This window comes from Felis catus, chromosome F1 (genome assembly GCF_018350175.1).
Source record: "Felis catus isolate Fca126 chromosome F1, F.catus_Fca126_mat1.0, whole genome shotgun sequence".
NCBI lineage: Eukaryota > Metazoa > Chordata > Mammalia > Carnivora > Felidae > Felis > Felis catus.
The window spans coordinates 58,538,118-58,552,520 of record NC_058384.1 but is presented as its reverse complement, the minus strand read 5'-3'; the positions used below and the strand labels follow the sequence as shown (position 1 = coordinate 58,552,520).

The following is a 14,403-nucleotide window of genomic DNA, read 5'->3' as shown; positions in this document are numbered from 1 at the left end:
CTCAAGATCACATAGCGCTCCTGCTGGTGAGGACTATTTTATGAACTATCCACAACTCCGAGGGTTAGAAAGTTCTTTCCACGTCGAATCCAAATCTGTCTATAACTCTTACTTGGTGGTCACAGTTCTTTCCTCCGGATCCAAACAAAACAAATGTAACTTTCTTCCCCATGGCAGCCTTTCGGGACTTTTTTTAAATGTTTTATTTATTTTTTTTTTTTTTGAGAGAGAGAGCAAGTAGGGGAGGGACAGAGAGAGAGGGGGAGACAGAGGACCCGAAGCAGGCTCTGCACTGCCAGCAGAGAGCCTGATGTAGGGCTTGAACTCCTGAACTATGAGATCATGACCTGAGCTGAGGTCGGACGCTCAACCAACTGAGCCACCCAGGCGCTCCAGCCCTTCAGTGTTTGAGGACAGTGGTCATGTCTTTTCTCCAGTCTTCTGTTCTCAGCTAGGCAACCTCAGTTCCTGAAACCATTGCAAATCTATCCAGTTTGAAAGGGTCCTTATTGCGCTGTTATCTGAGTGGTAGACACCACAGCTTTACTGTGTGAACAGTCAGGAAGTGTTCCCATTTACCATTAAGCAGACCACTTCCCATCCACAAAATGGAGACAAAGGCTCATTTTTGCAGACATTGCTTCCTTGCCTCTTCTTGCCCCATACTTGTAATACCCAGACCCATAAATATAGCCTATCACCTTCAATAATAAAGACAGCTAAAGCATGTTATGGCTTATTACCTGCCAGTCACTATTCTATGAGGTATGTTTTAATTTAATTAATCATCACAACAACCTCTGGGGTAGATGCTATTTTTATTCCTATGTCAACAAAGAAACAGAGCACAGAGAAGTTAGGACTCGATACTGTATTGCACAGCATATAATTGTACAGTGACTAGCTATTTGTAAGGAGTAGTAATGTAGCAGAACCACAGAGGCTTAGAAGAGTGCACTTTTTAAGGAACCCGTAGAGTGCAGTTTTTTTCAAGTTTATTTATTTATTCATTTATGAGAAAGAGAAAGAGAGAGAGAGAGAGCAAGTGGGGGAGGGGCATAGGCAGAGGGGGACAGGAGAAGTGAGGCCAGCTCTGTGCTGACAGCGGTGAGCCCGATGTGGGGCTCGAACTCACAAACTGTGAGATCGTGATCTGAGCCGAAGCTGGGTGCTTAACCAACTGAGCCACCAAGGTCTCCTTAGAGTGGAGTTTTTAACAGGTACTTTTTAAGTACATACTTGGCCTTTTTTGTCTAAGCAACATGGTGTCCATGAGGATCTCACGTGATTCTGACTTGAAGTTAAATATGGCAAGAACTCAGTGCTTCCTTGGACTTAGACAAGACTTGCCATCCAAGAGCCACCAGTCAATTTCTGCAAACATTCCGCCAGCCTGGCTGATCTGGGACCTGCCCCAGTAATGAGCCACAGGTCAGCTGGAGAATGAGCCCAAGGTCCGTGGGAGACAGGCTGTCCGCCCGGGAAAGGTGTTGTGATATGGGTGTGAAATGTTGCCTCTTCCTCCAGGCCCCCTCAAGTATGTTTCATGATATCAGGGTGGCATTTGTTGCGGGAGATTTTTATATCCTGGAGACAATCAATAGGTAGATGTTACGTGCCTTATCTATCTATCTAGCCTTTTAGTTGGCATCTGGCCTTTTTCATGATAGCATCTATTTTGCCTACGAAGATGGGCTTTTACAGGGAAAATCTTCTTGTAGGTGGGCACAGTTCCGCCCCTTGAACATAACTGGACAGGGAGAATGCCCAGAATTCTAAGGAAGAAAAAATCCTGGAGTAAAAAAAGAGCAGGAAACCCTTGGAATGAAAAATCAACGGCAGGAGACCACAAAATGAACTTAGAGGTGGGAGAGGTACAGAGAGGGGGAGAGGAAGGAGGAGACAGCTTGGATAACCCCAGAATCTAAGAAAAGGATGGGGACGTCCCCACCCTGGGGACGGCCCCCAGGACCACAAAATGCCCCTAAAGATTCTGCCAAACGTCGATGGCTGCGTAATCGTCGGAACTATTTCTCATGTGACAGCGTGACAGGGATGAAGATCAAATTCACCTGCCAGTAGAATGGTCAGCCCAGCTCTCCAAACTATTATCTGTACTGATTTTATTGTTTATCTTGATTTATTTAAATATTAACTTATTGCTTTAGAGTGGGGGAGGGGCAGAGAGAGAGAATCCCCAGAGAATCCCAATGTGGGGCTCAAACTCACACTGAGGTCACCGCCTGAGCTGAAATCAGGAGTCGGAGGCTTAACTGACTGAGCCCCTATCCGTATTGGTTTTAAGTGAAGGCCTGCTATTTAAACCCGTAGGGAAAAGAATTTTTCACAGGGTATCTGAGCAATTGTCTGCCAGGTAACATGCTGCTTTGGGGGGGACCAGGGTGGTAGGGTGCAAGCGTGATGAGCATGTTTCTCAATGATCTCCCTGTAACCTGTCCTGGTGACGTACATCTTTTCATTCTCCTTATTCTCTTTCCTATCACCCGAGCAAAGAGGCTTATCTTGGGTGTGTGACATCATAGACATCTCCTTGGTGTGTGGAGTGAGGCAAAGCTACCCTTTCCTATCGAACGGTGCCTCTCAGCACAGCTTCCGCTGCTTGCCCTGGAAGGACACCACGGGTGGTTGGGTGGCTTGAAGTGCCATGGCCATGCGTTTCCGGGCGAGATGAGCCTATCTCACTTTTCCTGGTGTTATCTCGCCTTTTAGCACATTGAGCACTCAGCAGGGCCACGCTACGTAAGAGGCGGATGCATGGGTTTCCTTCCATGGCCACCCCAACGCAGGGCGATCGTTCCATCTCAGGGCCCACGCTAGCCAGATAATGGGGGAAGAGAGAACAAGCTGGGATTTGCTCCCTGAATCATCTGAATCATCTGCCAGCTGTCTGCACAACCCGAGAGGCAGACCTGACCGGCTTTCATGGTGAACCATGATGTTAGGAGAAGGGAACTCCAGCCGGACGAGTCAGTCCCAGGCGAGCTCTTCAGGCAGCAGCATCCGGAGGCTTCATCGTCTGGACTGCACATGGAACACACTCTGTCTGGAAGTCACTAGAAGAATGTAAGCCCGGATCACCCCGATGTCATCTTTAAAAGGTGGCCTGTGGGGTGCCTGGGTGGCTCAGTTGGGTGAGTGTCCGACTTCAGCTCTGGTCATGATCTCACACTCCATGAGTTTGAGCCCTGTGTTGGGCTCTGTGCTGACAGCTCGGAGCCTGGAGCCTGCTTCGGATTCTGTGTCTCCCTCTCTCTCTGCCCCTTCCCCGCTCATGCTCTGTCTCCCTCTGTCTCAAAGATAAATTAAAACATTAAAAAAAATTTTTTTCAAGGTGACCCGATTCCAGAGCATAAAGCTGACCCTACACGACTCTCCCAAACTACACGCTTATGGTTGACCTCAAGTTTCCAGCAGATGCTCTAATCTTTTCACCATTGCCATGTTTGGAATAGTCTTCATCGTACCTAAAGTGAGATACTGCTGAGTTTAACCTCAATTGTACTCAACTGTTTGTTGCAGCCTCCAGCTAACTTTTACCAACTTATTTCTATTTAAGCCAGGGTTAAAGGGTTAGCCCCTTTTCCACATCCCTAACACAACATGGATGCTACTATGGGCCTCCAGTGAGGCCACTGGTATGTGGGCAGCCCTTCTCTGTGGGGCCAGGAGCTGCAGAGCCCATGCCCACACCTGAGCTCGGATTCCTGTGTGTCGCATCCATTAGCTGGCTCCTCCTTTTGTTAGGAGACCTACCAGAGGGCTAACACTCCCCATAGGAGGCCCACTGGCCCACCTGCCCTCGGGGCATTGCCTGGCCATAGCGACCATTTGGCAACCATCTCTTCAAAGTCAGCAATTATCATAGGAGAGTTGCCAAATAACTTCAAAGCAATGCTAGCAAATCCGTTTCAAAGCAGAAGAACCATTCACTTCCTGTTCATTTCTTTCTTTCTTTCTTTTTCTTCTGCCCTCCCTTTTTTTCTTCCTTCCTCCTGTGGCTTACTTATCGACGGATTTTCAAACTCGACTTTAAACCGATGGATTTAGTCTACTAAACTCTTGATGTGATAATGTTGTGCCAGCCAGGTTTGTAACCACAGATCTAAAAAATGCTTTTCTCGGTTTTACTCTTTTCGTGAGAGTCTACAACGTGAATATGATCACAGGTACAAACTTGGGTCTCTAATTCTCTGATCGTTTTACTCCCTCGCCCGGGTTGATCACCTTAGTTCTCTGCTTCTTTATGATGAGTCAGGCATGAAGACAAGCTGTGCTGTAATTGCTGTGCACTTGCACGGGCTGAGAATCTGTGGATGAGGTGACCAGAGGTCTGTATTTGTGCTTTCTCATTTGCCAAAGAAGGCTCTAGTCCTCGCTCCAGATCATGATTTATCCAGCACAACAGAAAATATTGGGAATCAATAAATTCCAAACATTGAGAATTTATTAAGTGCATCGTGACACGTCCCTCAGTGCAATGCTCTGCGGCTCTAAGATTATATTTGCAAAGAACCTTGTGTAGAAAAAGTTTGTGTAGTAAGTTCTTATGGTTTAATAGTACCTGAAAAATAGTGCACAACGTTTGATACATGATATCTTAACTACTTAAAATACGCAGGGGAAAATAATGAAAATAGATTCACTAAAATATTAGCAGTGGTGTTCTCCAGGTGGAGGAAGTTTTATATTCCTCATTCAATTTCCCTAGATGAAAAAAATTCGACAGCGATTATATTAATAACTTCTATATTAACATGTCAAAGGCTATTTGACAAATTTTACATGGGTATTAGGAGAACAAAATGAGATAATAAACAGAAGGCGGCTGAAAAAGTGTGGTAACCATTTTTGTTTTTATGGTGATTGCTCAACTTTAGGGGAAGCGGTAATAAAATTTTGATGTAAGAATTATCCAAGAACAGATTGCACCATCTCCATAGACAGGTGATAATTATATACCAAATTAGCACATCGCCCTTCCAGTTCTGCTTCAAATGATGATGTCAGTCCTTAGAAACCTCAGTGGAGAATACTAATCTGTACCTCAGAGGTGAAGTGTGCTATGTCTCAAGCACCTGATGTCCGTCAGTTTATTTCACATTGTCCCAAATCACTCCCCAGTGAGTGTGGAGGCACTTTGCTCCGTGAATGTGCACCGTGGCCGGGCTCAGCCTCCCTCGCTGGTCCAGCCCTGACTCAGAGACCATTCCCTCAGCACCTCGGGCAGTGGGAAGATCTAGCAACGGGTGAGCCCTGGGGTTTCCCACCTTCTGTGCCTTCTCAGCTCTGGTGTGCACCTGTGGGGAGCATAGCCACTTTGGGAGGTGACATTTGCCGAGGGCAGATGCTCAGCTATAATCTCTCTTCCTCTTCTTTCATATCTCCCAAGGGGCATAATCCAAGACTCTAAATATAAACTGTGTCATCTTAAAATATATACCCTCTTCTGCCAGGGTTTTTATTTTTCTCCCAGATGACATGACCCAAGTTTCTAATAATAAAGAGAAGGCCAAGTGGCCAAACATGGCTCCCTACTCCTCTACCAGGGGGGCATCAGGGCTCCAGGTGAGCAGACACGAGCCGCCCCGTTGCTTTTCTCATGGAAACTCTGGAGACTTTTCTCATGAGACTCTGGCAGGTGGCATTAGCCATCCGGGACCACACATACTTGCTTCTCATTTTCACATTGCAATCAGCCTTGGTCACCAGCATTGCACCTGTAGAGAAGAATGCCCGAGTGACGGACCGAGCAAAGGGGCGTGAGGAGTAGAGGCACCATAAACCCGGTCAGGCTCCAGCTTTCCAGGCAAAGCTACTGCCTACGATTTCTGATTTCTACCATCAACTGCGGTGCTGACTCTTCCGCACGCCGGGAAGATGCCAATGGGACAGCAACCTAGCGGCCCCTACGGCCCTTGTCCTCACTCTGGCCTTGCCCCGGGGAACACACAGGGAGGAACCTGATACTTATCCTCACTGAGCTCTGCCCATACCACCCGAGAACCTCCAAATAAACTCTGCTTACTCCAGTTCTAATAATAGCCGCTTCGTATCGAGAGCTTACTATGGGCCAGGCGCTTCAAACACGTACGACTAATCTTCACATTATGCCAAATGTAAGGTGGCCATTATTCCGTTTAACGGATGCGGAGACCAAGGCTCAGAGACGTCAAATAACTACCCCCGGTCACGTATCGCAACTTGGTAGTGTCTGGATTCGTTCAAATGCAGACCCACTAGGTTGGAGTTCTCCGAAGCCATTTCCCTTTCTTCCAGGGTATTATTGCATTTTCAAGACAATTCAATACCCTCCCATCCTCCAAAGGTAGAGGGGTGGGGTCAAGGACAGGCTATACTCATTTGCCCCAGGCTCACTCTAAGTGACCTCAGTGAGCCGGACATTAATTTGTAGTCGACCTTTCTGAAATTGAGAAGGACCAAAATGTTACCTGAGCTGCCCTGGTGGGGATTATCCTTTTGGGGACTTAGGACATCAAGCAGGCTTCTTAAAAGGGGAACTGAGGCTGCGCAGTATCATTCTATACCAGAGTGTACAAAGGCTGAGGGAATTTGGTTCTAATATTAATAGCTCAGGGTGCCTCTTGCCAGAAAGGCAAATGTGACACATGTCCCTCCTGAGATAACACATGGACTAGAATATAAATTTATACAAGGAAAAGACCTTACCAAAAGTTTCAGTAGCTGATGGCTCATGGAATCTTCACGAGGAATGGTAGACCTGATTGTCATCCCAGGATGTGGATGGCAGCTTGTTACTGTGCCTCTGTTGCCCCAAAATGAATCTGAATGGGTTCTGGGAAATCTCTAGTCTAGCTGCACACAGTGTGGGGGGAAAGTGGTTGTTGCGGCATTGAGGGTGTCAGCTTGTGCTGAAGTCCCTCGTGACTCTCTGTCCGGCGTCCTAGCTGGAACCGCCATTCTGATTGATGTGGGAAGCTGGGTGGAAAGACCAAGTCACATGTGATGGGGAGGACTGGGAAGGGTAAAGGCAGGTTACGGGGGCTCCATTCAAGGCAGTCTAGGAAGGGCAGCCCTTTCTGGAAGCCAATGTCACAGCCCTTTGGTCTATCCTGTAGACCAGCAAGCAGTCAAGGGTCCTGACCAGCAGCCTTGACTTGTTTGAGTTAAGGCATTTTTTTAAATCTTTTTTTTTTTAATGTTTATTGACTTTGTGAGAGAGAGTATGAGCCAGGGGGGAGGGGCAGAGAGAGAGGGGGACTGGGGATCTGAAACAGGCTCTGTCTGAGAGCAGACAGCCCATTGTGGGGCTCGAACTCGTGAACAGCGAGATCATGACCTGAGCTGAAGTGAGATGCTCAGCCAACTGAGCCACTCAAGCACCCGTTGAGTTAAAGCATTTTTACCACATCTATATTTCCCTTCTCCTATCCTTGTGTGTATTTTGATGGATGTTGTCAGAATCCAACTCAAACAACGTGTTATGACTTACCTAATAACGGAATAAAGATAAAGAGAATGGAGAGGACATTCCCTACATGCTGGAAAAGGTCACAATCTCGAAGTTACTAGAGGAATATAACCAACAAAATATATGATGCCGTGTCGTTTCAAGGGAGGAAGAAGTGATGTTCTCGCGGAAGACTGATTCTTACAGATAAGAATTCAACAGGTAGTAAAAGAAGCATACTTTATTGGAGACAATGTAGTGTTGTCCACACTCTGTGGGGTCATGAAAACAGTTAGCTTTTGGGGGGGGAGGGGAATCAGTATAGTCCTTCCCCTTCAGACATACAAAAATAAATTAGAACAGGAAAAAATAAATTAAGTATTTAAAAAGAAAACCACGGAAAAAGGAGAAGATAGTAATAGAAATAAGCGATCTGAAACCTCCGGAGGTAAAAACTGTTTTTAGTATAGAAGTAACGGAAGAAGTCTCAAAGGACTCAAGTAAATTACAGATTTGGGTCCTCTAAAATGTAAAAGTCCTATGGGTTTAAAATTTCACTATGCTGTAACCTAATATGAAAAAATATATATATATATTTCCCGTTGATTCAGAAAAAAACCTGCAGCAAGCTGGACTGGTAAAAGGCTCATATCTTTATCCATGTACATAGCACGCAGCAAACGCCCAGTCAGCCCGTTAGAGGAATGGGCACATCACCCAATTTTGCAGATGAGGAAACTGACACCCAGAAGCAAAGCACTCACCGAAGCAACAAGAGAATTCGTGGCAGAGTTGGAGCCAAGTTCATGAGGCTCCTGGCTCTTGACTGGACTTCTTGCACCTGTAATCTATTGCAGAATCCTGTATGAGTTTCTTCAAGCAGCGACCTTCTCCATAGAAAGGAGGACGACTGCCTGTAGCCCAGCTGGAATTAGATCTGAGACAAACTCTGTGGATTTTTGGAAAAGATTGGGATTTCAGAGAGGTGGTTATGTGTCCCCAAGAAAGTAAATGTTATGTTTCAAGGAGAGCTGAAAAAAGAATAGGCCCAAAACCCAAACAAAAACAAAAGACAAACCTATATATATTGTTGTTCTTAAGTTACAGAGAGGGAAGGAGGCAAACTGTGAAACTCTTAAATACCGAGAACAAACTGAGGGTTGATGGGGTTTGGGGGAGAGGGGGAAGTGGGTGATGGGCATTGAGGAGGGCACCTGTGGGGATGAGCACTGGGTGTTGTTTGGAAACCAACTTGACAATAAACTATATAAAAAATAAAAATAAATAAATAAATAAATAAATAAATATAGATACATATATATATGTGTATATATATAGTTGTTCTTTATTATGTAGTCATTCTGAAGTATAATGTCCAGAAGACAGAATAGATACTGATTAAAATCAGAATGTGCTAATAATCCTAAAGAAGACGTTTCCTTTTTTTTTTAATGTTTATTTTTGAGAGAGAGACAGAGTGCGAGCGGCGGAGGGGCAGACAGGGGGAGACACGGAATCCGAAGCAGGTTCCAGGCTCTGAGCTGTCCGCACAGAGCCCGACGCGGGGCTCGAACCCACCATGACCTGAGCCGCAGTCAGATGCTTAACCGACTGAGTCACCCAGGCACCAAAAAGAAATTTCATTTAAAGGCTCACAATGTGTTAGTGTTTAGTTTTTGATAATAAATAAGAGAGTTATTAGAGAAATCTTTTGAGAGATTTTGGAAAAAGTAACAATATTTATTCAGAGTAGCTGGGAAGTGCCAGGGCACACACACATCGGGAGGAATATATATATATACATTGTTTCTATTCTTTGGATCCTAAACAATTGACTGAGGGTATTTTGTAATCCTTCAACTACCCGTATACACGTTTAGCTTATAATAACCTGTGCTGTGTGCATTCTCCTGGGAGAAAGGGGTCAGGGTGACAAGGTGAGTTTTACGATTCAAAGTCTGGCGGATAATGACTGTCAGCCAGAGAAGAATTAAAAGGAAAAATCTCCCTCAGCTCCAAATGCAGCATTTGAAAGCAACATTTTAATCAGATCATTTCATATTTTACAGAGGAGTCATCTTTTACAGGAAAAAAAAATTTTTTTCCCAACACACGAAGGGCAAAAAAATGAGACCCATGGGAAATGATTTCTTCACAACGCGGCTATTTAATTGATCTATTTGGAAATCTTCTACCATGTTGCTGCATGCTAATTGGAAGTCGTTTTAAAGCGGAATCAGCTTGGATCACAATTGATTTAATGCAGTGTAGCTGGCTGGCCCAACTTGGGAGGAAAGTGTGCATGAAAACCCTGCTTTTACAAGCCCCGTGGAGAGAGCAGTTATTTGGATGAGGCAGAACAGCAGTCTAGAAGGCCAGTGATGACACAGACCTTGGCGGCCTTTCAGAAGTGACAGCCACGTCTTCAGTTACACTCCTCACGCCCCTCCGGTGTGGGGCAACAGATCAGTGGAGCGCCCTCTGCCCACAAACCCTCCCCTCCGGAGCCTCCCCCACCCCGGTTTCCATGTTCAAAATGTGCCTCCTGGAAAGATGGATCGAAAAACTCCCAATTGGTTTGGCCTTTTCAAAGAGTCCCTAAGATTCGGATTACTTCGGGAGGAGGATTAGATGGGCTTCACTGAAAGATGACGCCTTGGGACTTTGTGAGCTCATCTGTGAGTATGAAATCCTGGTGGAAAACAAGAACGATGCCCAAGCCAGACTCCTGGTATTGTAGTAAGATCATCAGAACGGAGAAACAGGGAGAGAGAGCAGGACCAGCCTGAGCTGGGCTACACGGACCTTGCCTTTCACCTTGAACGTGTCCTATGTAAGGGACCAATCTCTGATCCCGAGGTACTCTGTCTGCTGGACTCACGCTGCAGTTCAGGAAGGGAGTGTGGTTGCTTGCCACATATAGGTGGTATTAACTGTAAAAAACCAAGAGGATAATTTTGCCTCCCCAGATAGCCGCTGAACTTGGTTGCACCATAACCGCATATTAGGAACCCACCCCTCCGACCCTCCACAGCCCCCTTCTCCAGCTAGTACTTTCTCCCCCACACTATTCTTCATTAATATTCGAAGTGCATTTATCGATGTAAATGTTTAATGAGCGATTTAGGAAGCAGATACTGTATATAAAGCCACGGGAGAAGGTCTGGAGTAGGACATTTCTTGTGGCATCGTGGAGTCATCGAAATAAATGAATAGTGACAAAGTGTGACCGTGTAATATAACCGGGGGAATTTACTACGGAATTGTATATGTTTCTACCAAAGACGATGTGTGTTGCTCTTGGGTTTGAAGTTGACTTTACATTTCCAGTTGCTGAAAGTTCTGCCGAGAGGCCAGCGTTATGCCGACATGGTGCAAAACAAGTTTGTAATTAAAAAAGAAAAAATGGACAATTGGTTAATTACTTGATCTATTCACTGATGTAGCATATTTGGATTATTTTCATGTGAATACACCGATTCTGGAGTGGAAGGGGTTGGAGCTATTATAATGTTAATAAACCGACACATTTATTTATTCCAGAGTATGTTTTAACTGAGCACCTACTCTGTGTCTAGCGCTGTCCAAAGCTCTGGAGTTGCAGTGATGAGTAAGAGGGATTTTCCCTCAAAGGACTTTTGGAGGAGCAGGTGGCAGACAGTGATACAAGCTGATGCAGAGAAACCGGCGAAGTGAAAGAGAAGCCGTCCCAGACAGCTGGGTCTCCTGGAAGGCTTCCCAAAGGAGACAGCGTGTGATCTGGCCTTAAAGGACGAGTGGAATTTTCACAGGGAAGCCTGGTGTGTGGGGAGGTTTCTCTGGGCGGGGGGGGGAGGGGATGTGAGCAGAGGTTCAGGGGGTGGAAGAGGAAGTGTGGCAGCGGGTGGTTTGATTAGGCTGGAAAACACTCCAAGTGACCAGGCGTTGGAAAGCGTGGAATGACAGTGGGAAGCACGTCGCGGAGCTTTGCAAGCCCCCTTGGTGGGAAATAAGGAGCCGCTGTAGGTTTTTGCAAAAGGAAATGCAGTGATCAGGTCTGAGCTGTAGGACAACCTGGGTGGGGCAGAGACAGCAAAGGAAGGAAATGTGTCATTTCAAATAGTTCAAACCATTCTGGAGTTCGGATGGATTTATGCCAGCTAATCCAAAAGCACAGTGCAGCAAAGAGATGCATTAAAAATTAAGAGGTCTGAGTTCTAGCCCTAGCTTTGCTTCTAATTAGGTTTGTGTCCAGATGAGTCACTGTGCATCAGCGATCCTTAATGTTCTCATCTGTGTAGATGTGTGTCTGTCCGTCTGTCCATTACTCAGGTGGCTGAGTTATACGCGCCTGTATGATGAGGACATCCATCATTTCCCCCTTTGGGATTGACAGCTCGAAATTTCCAAAGTGACTTAAATAGGATATTTAGATATTTCTGCCTTACTCTAGGACAAGCCATTTCCCTTGAGATGGCTACGTAACAGTTACGCCTCAGATGTTCTCTCACTCTGTCTTTAAATTCGTCAATTCAATATGATATCCAGGAAAAGAAGGAGGCAATGCACTGATACGCCATGTCTCTCTGTTACGATCTCTAGAACTTCAGGATCTGACGGACTGGACAGGAAAGAGACACTCCTCTGTGCTGCTAACGTGTTCTTAAGGACAGCTAATAACTGAGCAAAGTCGGAGGTGGCCACAAGAAGGACAGCGAGTCCAGACTAGAAGAGAGAGAGTTAACCGTCCTCACACGGAGCAGCCTCTCCTTGTCACTTGGCATCATCATGGCTGTCCTGCTAAAGACAAAACACATTTTCCAAAAGAAGGCTCTTTTGACCCCTTGGCTGCTGTTCCAAAATGGGGAAATATTACCAGGATGAGAATTACGCAGGGCAAATATTCATGAAGAAATGTGGTCTAATGGAAGTCGCGTCTATAAAATATCCAATGCTTAGAAATAAATGAGAATTCTGTCAATCATCTAAATGACTCCATATCTGGAATTATATACAGTAGATTGCCTGCTTTTTTTTTTTTAACATTTTGTCCAGATGTTTATATACGGTCTTTACATTTTATTATTTGATGTTTATTTTATGTTTAATTTACAGACAGTCCTTTCTTCACCAATCCATCTGGTCTACTAAGAAAAGCAATCCTTTCTGGACGGGGGGAATTTGGCAGAAAGACAGAACCATCAAACGCCGTGGGTCTCAACTTCCTGTACCACTACTGTATTAACCGAGAGCTTGTCAAATCCACTCCGTGGCCACAGTTTTTCACAGTCAGATGTTTTCAATTTGTCTTCCAATATGATGTTTACTCAAACATTTGGCAGATTTATAATTTCTCCATTCTCCCCTGCCACTCATTCTCGGGTTTTAGATTTTCTCGTTTAATAGCTGTAGCCGTGTTTTACACTTTCTATAAATCTTCATGAAGTTTCCAAACCCAGTGTCATACACGTTGAGAATTGCTATCTAACAGAACCCTTTCAGGAACTGAGGGCTATATTTTATAGGTCTGCATTAATTAATCCTCTGCCTGAGGTCATGAGCAGGTACGAAGTTACTTTTTAAACTTACAATACACACAGCCTGATTCTTCCCGGTTGGAGAACAGAGTTGCAGTGGCAAGGTCGCTTCAACCCTGTCTCTTGCCTGGTAGCCCTGGTTTTGTCTGACCTGGAGACGGGAGTGGTAGGTTTTGCCCTCCTCCCATTCCTGTGCCTGTGGTATCAGAAGGAATTCATTTCTGCCCCTGCCTCTGTAGAAGCAGAAGCTTCCTAGGCTGACACCTTTGCCTCCTTGCGACGCCTCTCTGCTCACTTCAGCCACCAGGAAGCTCACCTACCTCTGAGTTTCTCTAGCACCGACTACCTGTTTCAGCATTTAATCATACTCTGCTTTGTACTGTCTCCTGAATGCTGCGTCTGCTCTTGGCTGTTAAGCCATCAATATCCCCAAAGATAGAGAACATACCCATTTTGGGTGTCGCATTCCTCAGTAGGAGATGGATAAGAGAGAGACAGAGAGAGAGACAGAGAGAGATTAGTCTCAGGGATGTCTTTGAGCAAGTTACAAGCTTTGTAATGTACATGTAACTTACATGTGCATACCTAGGAAAATGATACTCTGAGATTATATGACACATTAGATATGTATTTAGGAGATGTAGACCTTTGATGGATCTTCCCTTAAAGGAGAGACCTGCCAACCTGCAAGCATCCCCCAAAGCAAGAGCTTCCCTGTGGTTGGTTACCAACCATTATACGACCTTGAGTATGTTGAGTGTGTTTACTGTCCGTCTATGGGCCTCCGTGTTCTCAACTGGAAAGTGAAACAAATAGACCTGATGATCCCAAGTTTCCTTCCAAATCTGGGTCCCGAGCACCAGGTCTCTGGCCACTATTGTCTCGTCCATGCCATGTTGGTCCATAGAGGTGTCCCCTGAAGTTCATGGACACAGAGCAGTAAGAAACCTGGAGCTTCCAGAGGGCTCCAGGCTGGCTGCCCCCTCACATCCTCCTCTTGTCTGCGTGAAGACCACAGTGCTATTTTCTGCCTTCATGCCTGGTCCGGCTGACATCTGTTCTTTTCATGTCATAACCAAAAGCTTCAAATCCAAGTGGCCTTTCCCCACTTGTTTCCTCAAAACCTTGGCAGCATTCAGAGTGATCATGCGGGGGGTGGCTCTCGCGTCTGAGGTGAAAGAGCGGCATCAGCTGTAGTCCCGAACCACAAGGATTTGGGGTGGAACCCTGAGACCGCATGCTTCTGGCTTTTCGGCATGTCAGTTTAGCTTACAGCTACTGACTCTCCTTGAGTGTCAGAGGTCGTATTTGGTAAGCACAAAGACATAGGAACAGCAGAACAATCGTTCAGAAGACCATAGGGTGATTGGAGAGTGATACAAAGCAATGCAGGCATGAGGGGCATATGGAGGTCTAAACAGCATGCCCACCCCCAGA

The 14,403-nt window shown here is 45.6% G+C and overlaps 1 long non-coding RNA gene across 2 annotated transcripts; it reads left to right on the top strand.

The window, feature by feature from the left end:
* The first annotated feature begins 1,867 nt into the window (after positions 1-1,867).
* On the top strand, positions 1,868-12,413 carry LOC102900205. 2 transcript variants are annotated; one of them, XR_006591896.1, is made up of 3 exons: positions 1,868-3,152; positions 11,029-11,250; positions 12,032-12,413. It is a non-coding gene; the product is annotated as an uncharacterized LOC102900205 (long non-coding RNA). The 2 variants fall into 2 exon arrangements; XR_442293.4 differs by lacking the exon at positions 1,868-3,152 and adding an exon at positions 9,357-10,128.
* Positions 12,414-14,403: the final 1,990 nt, after the last annotated feature.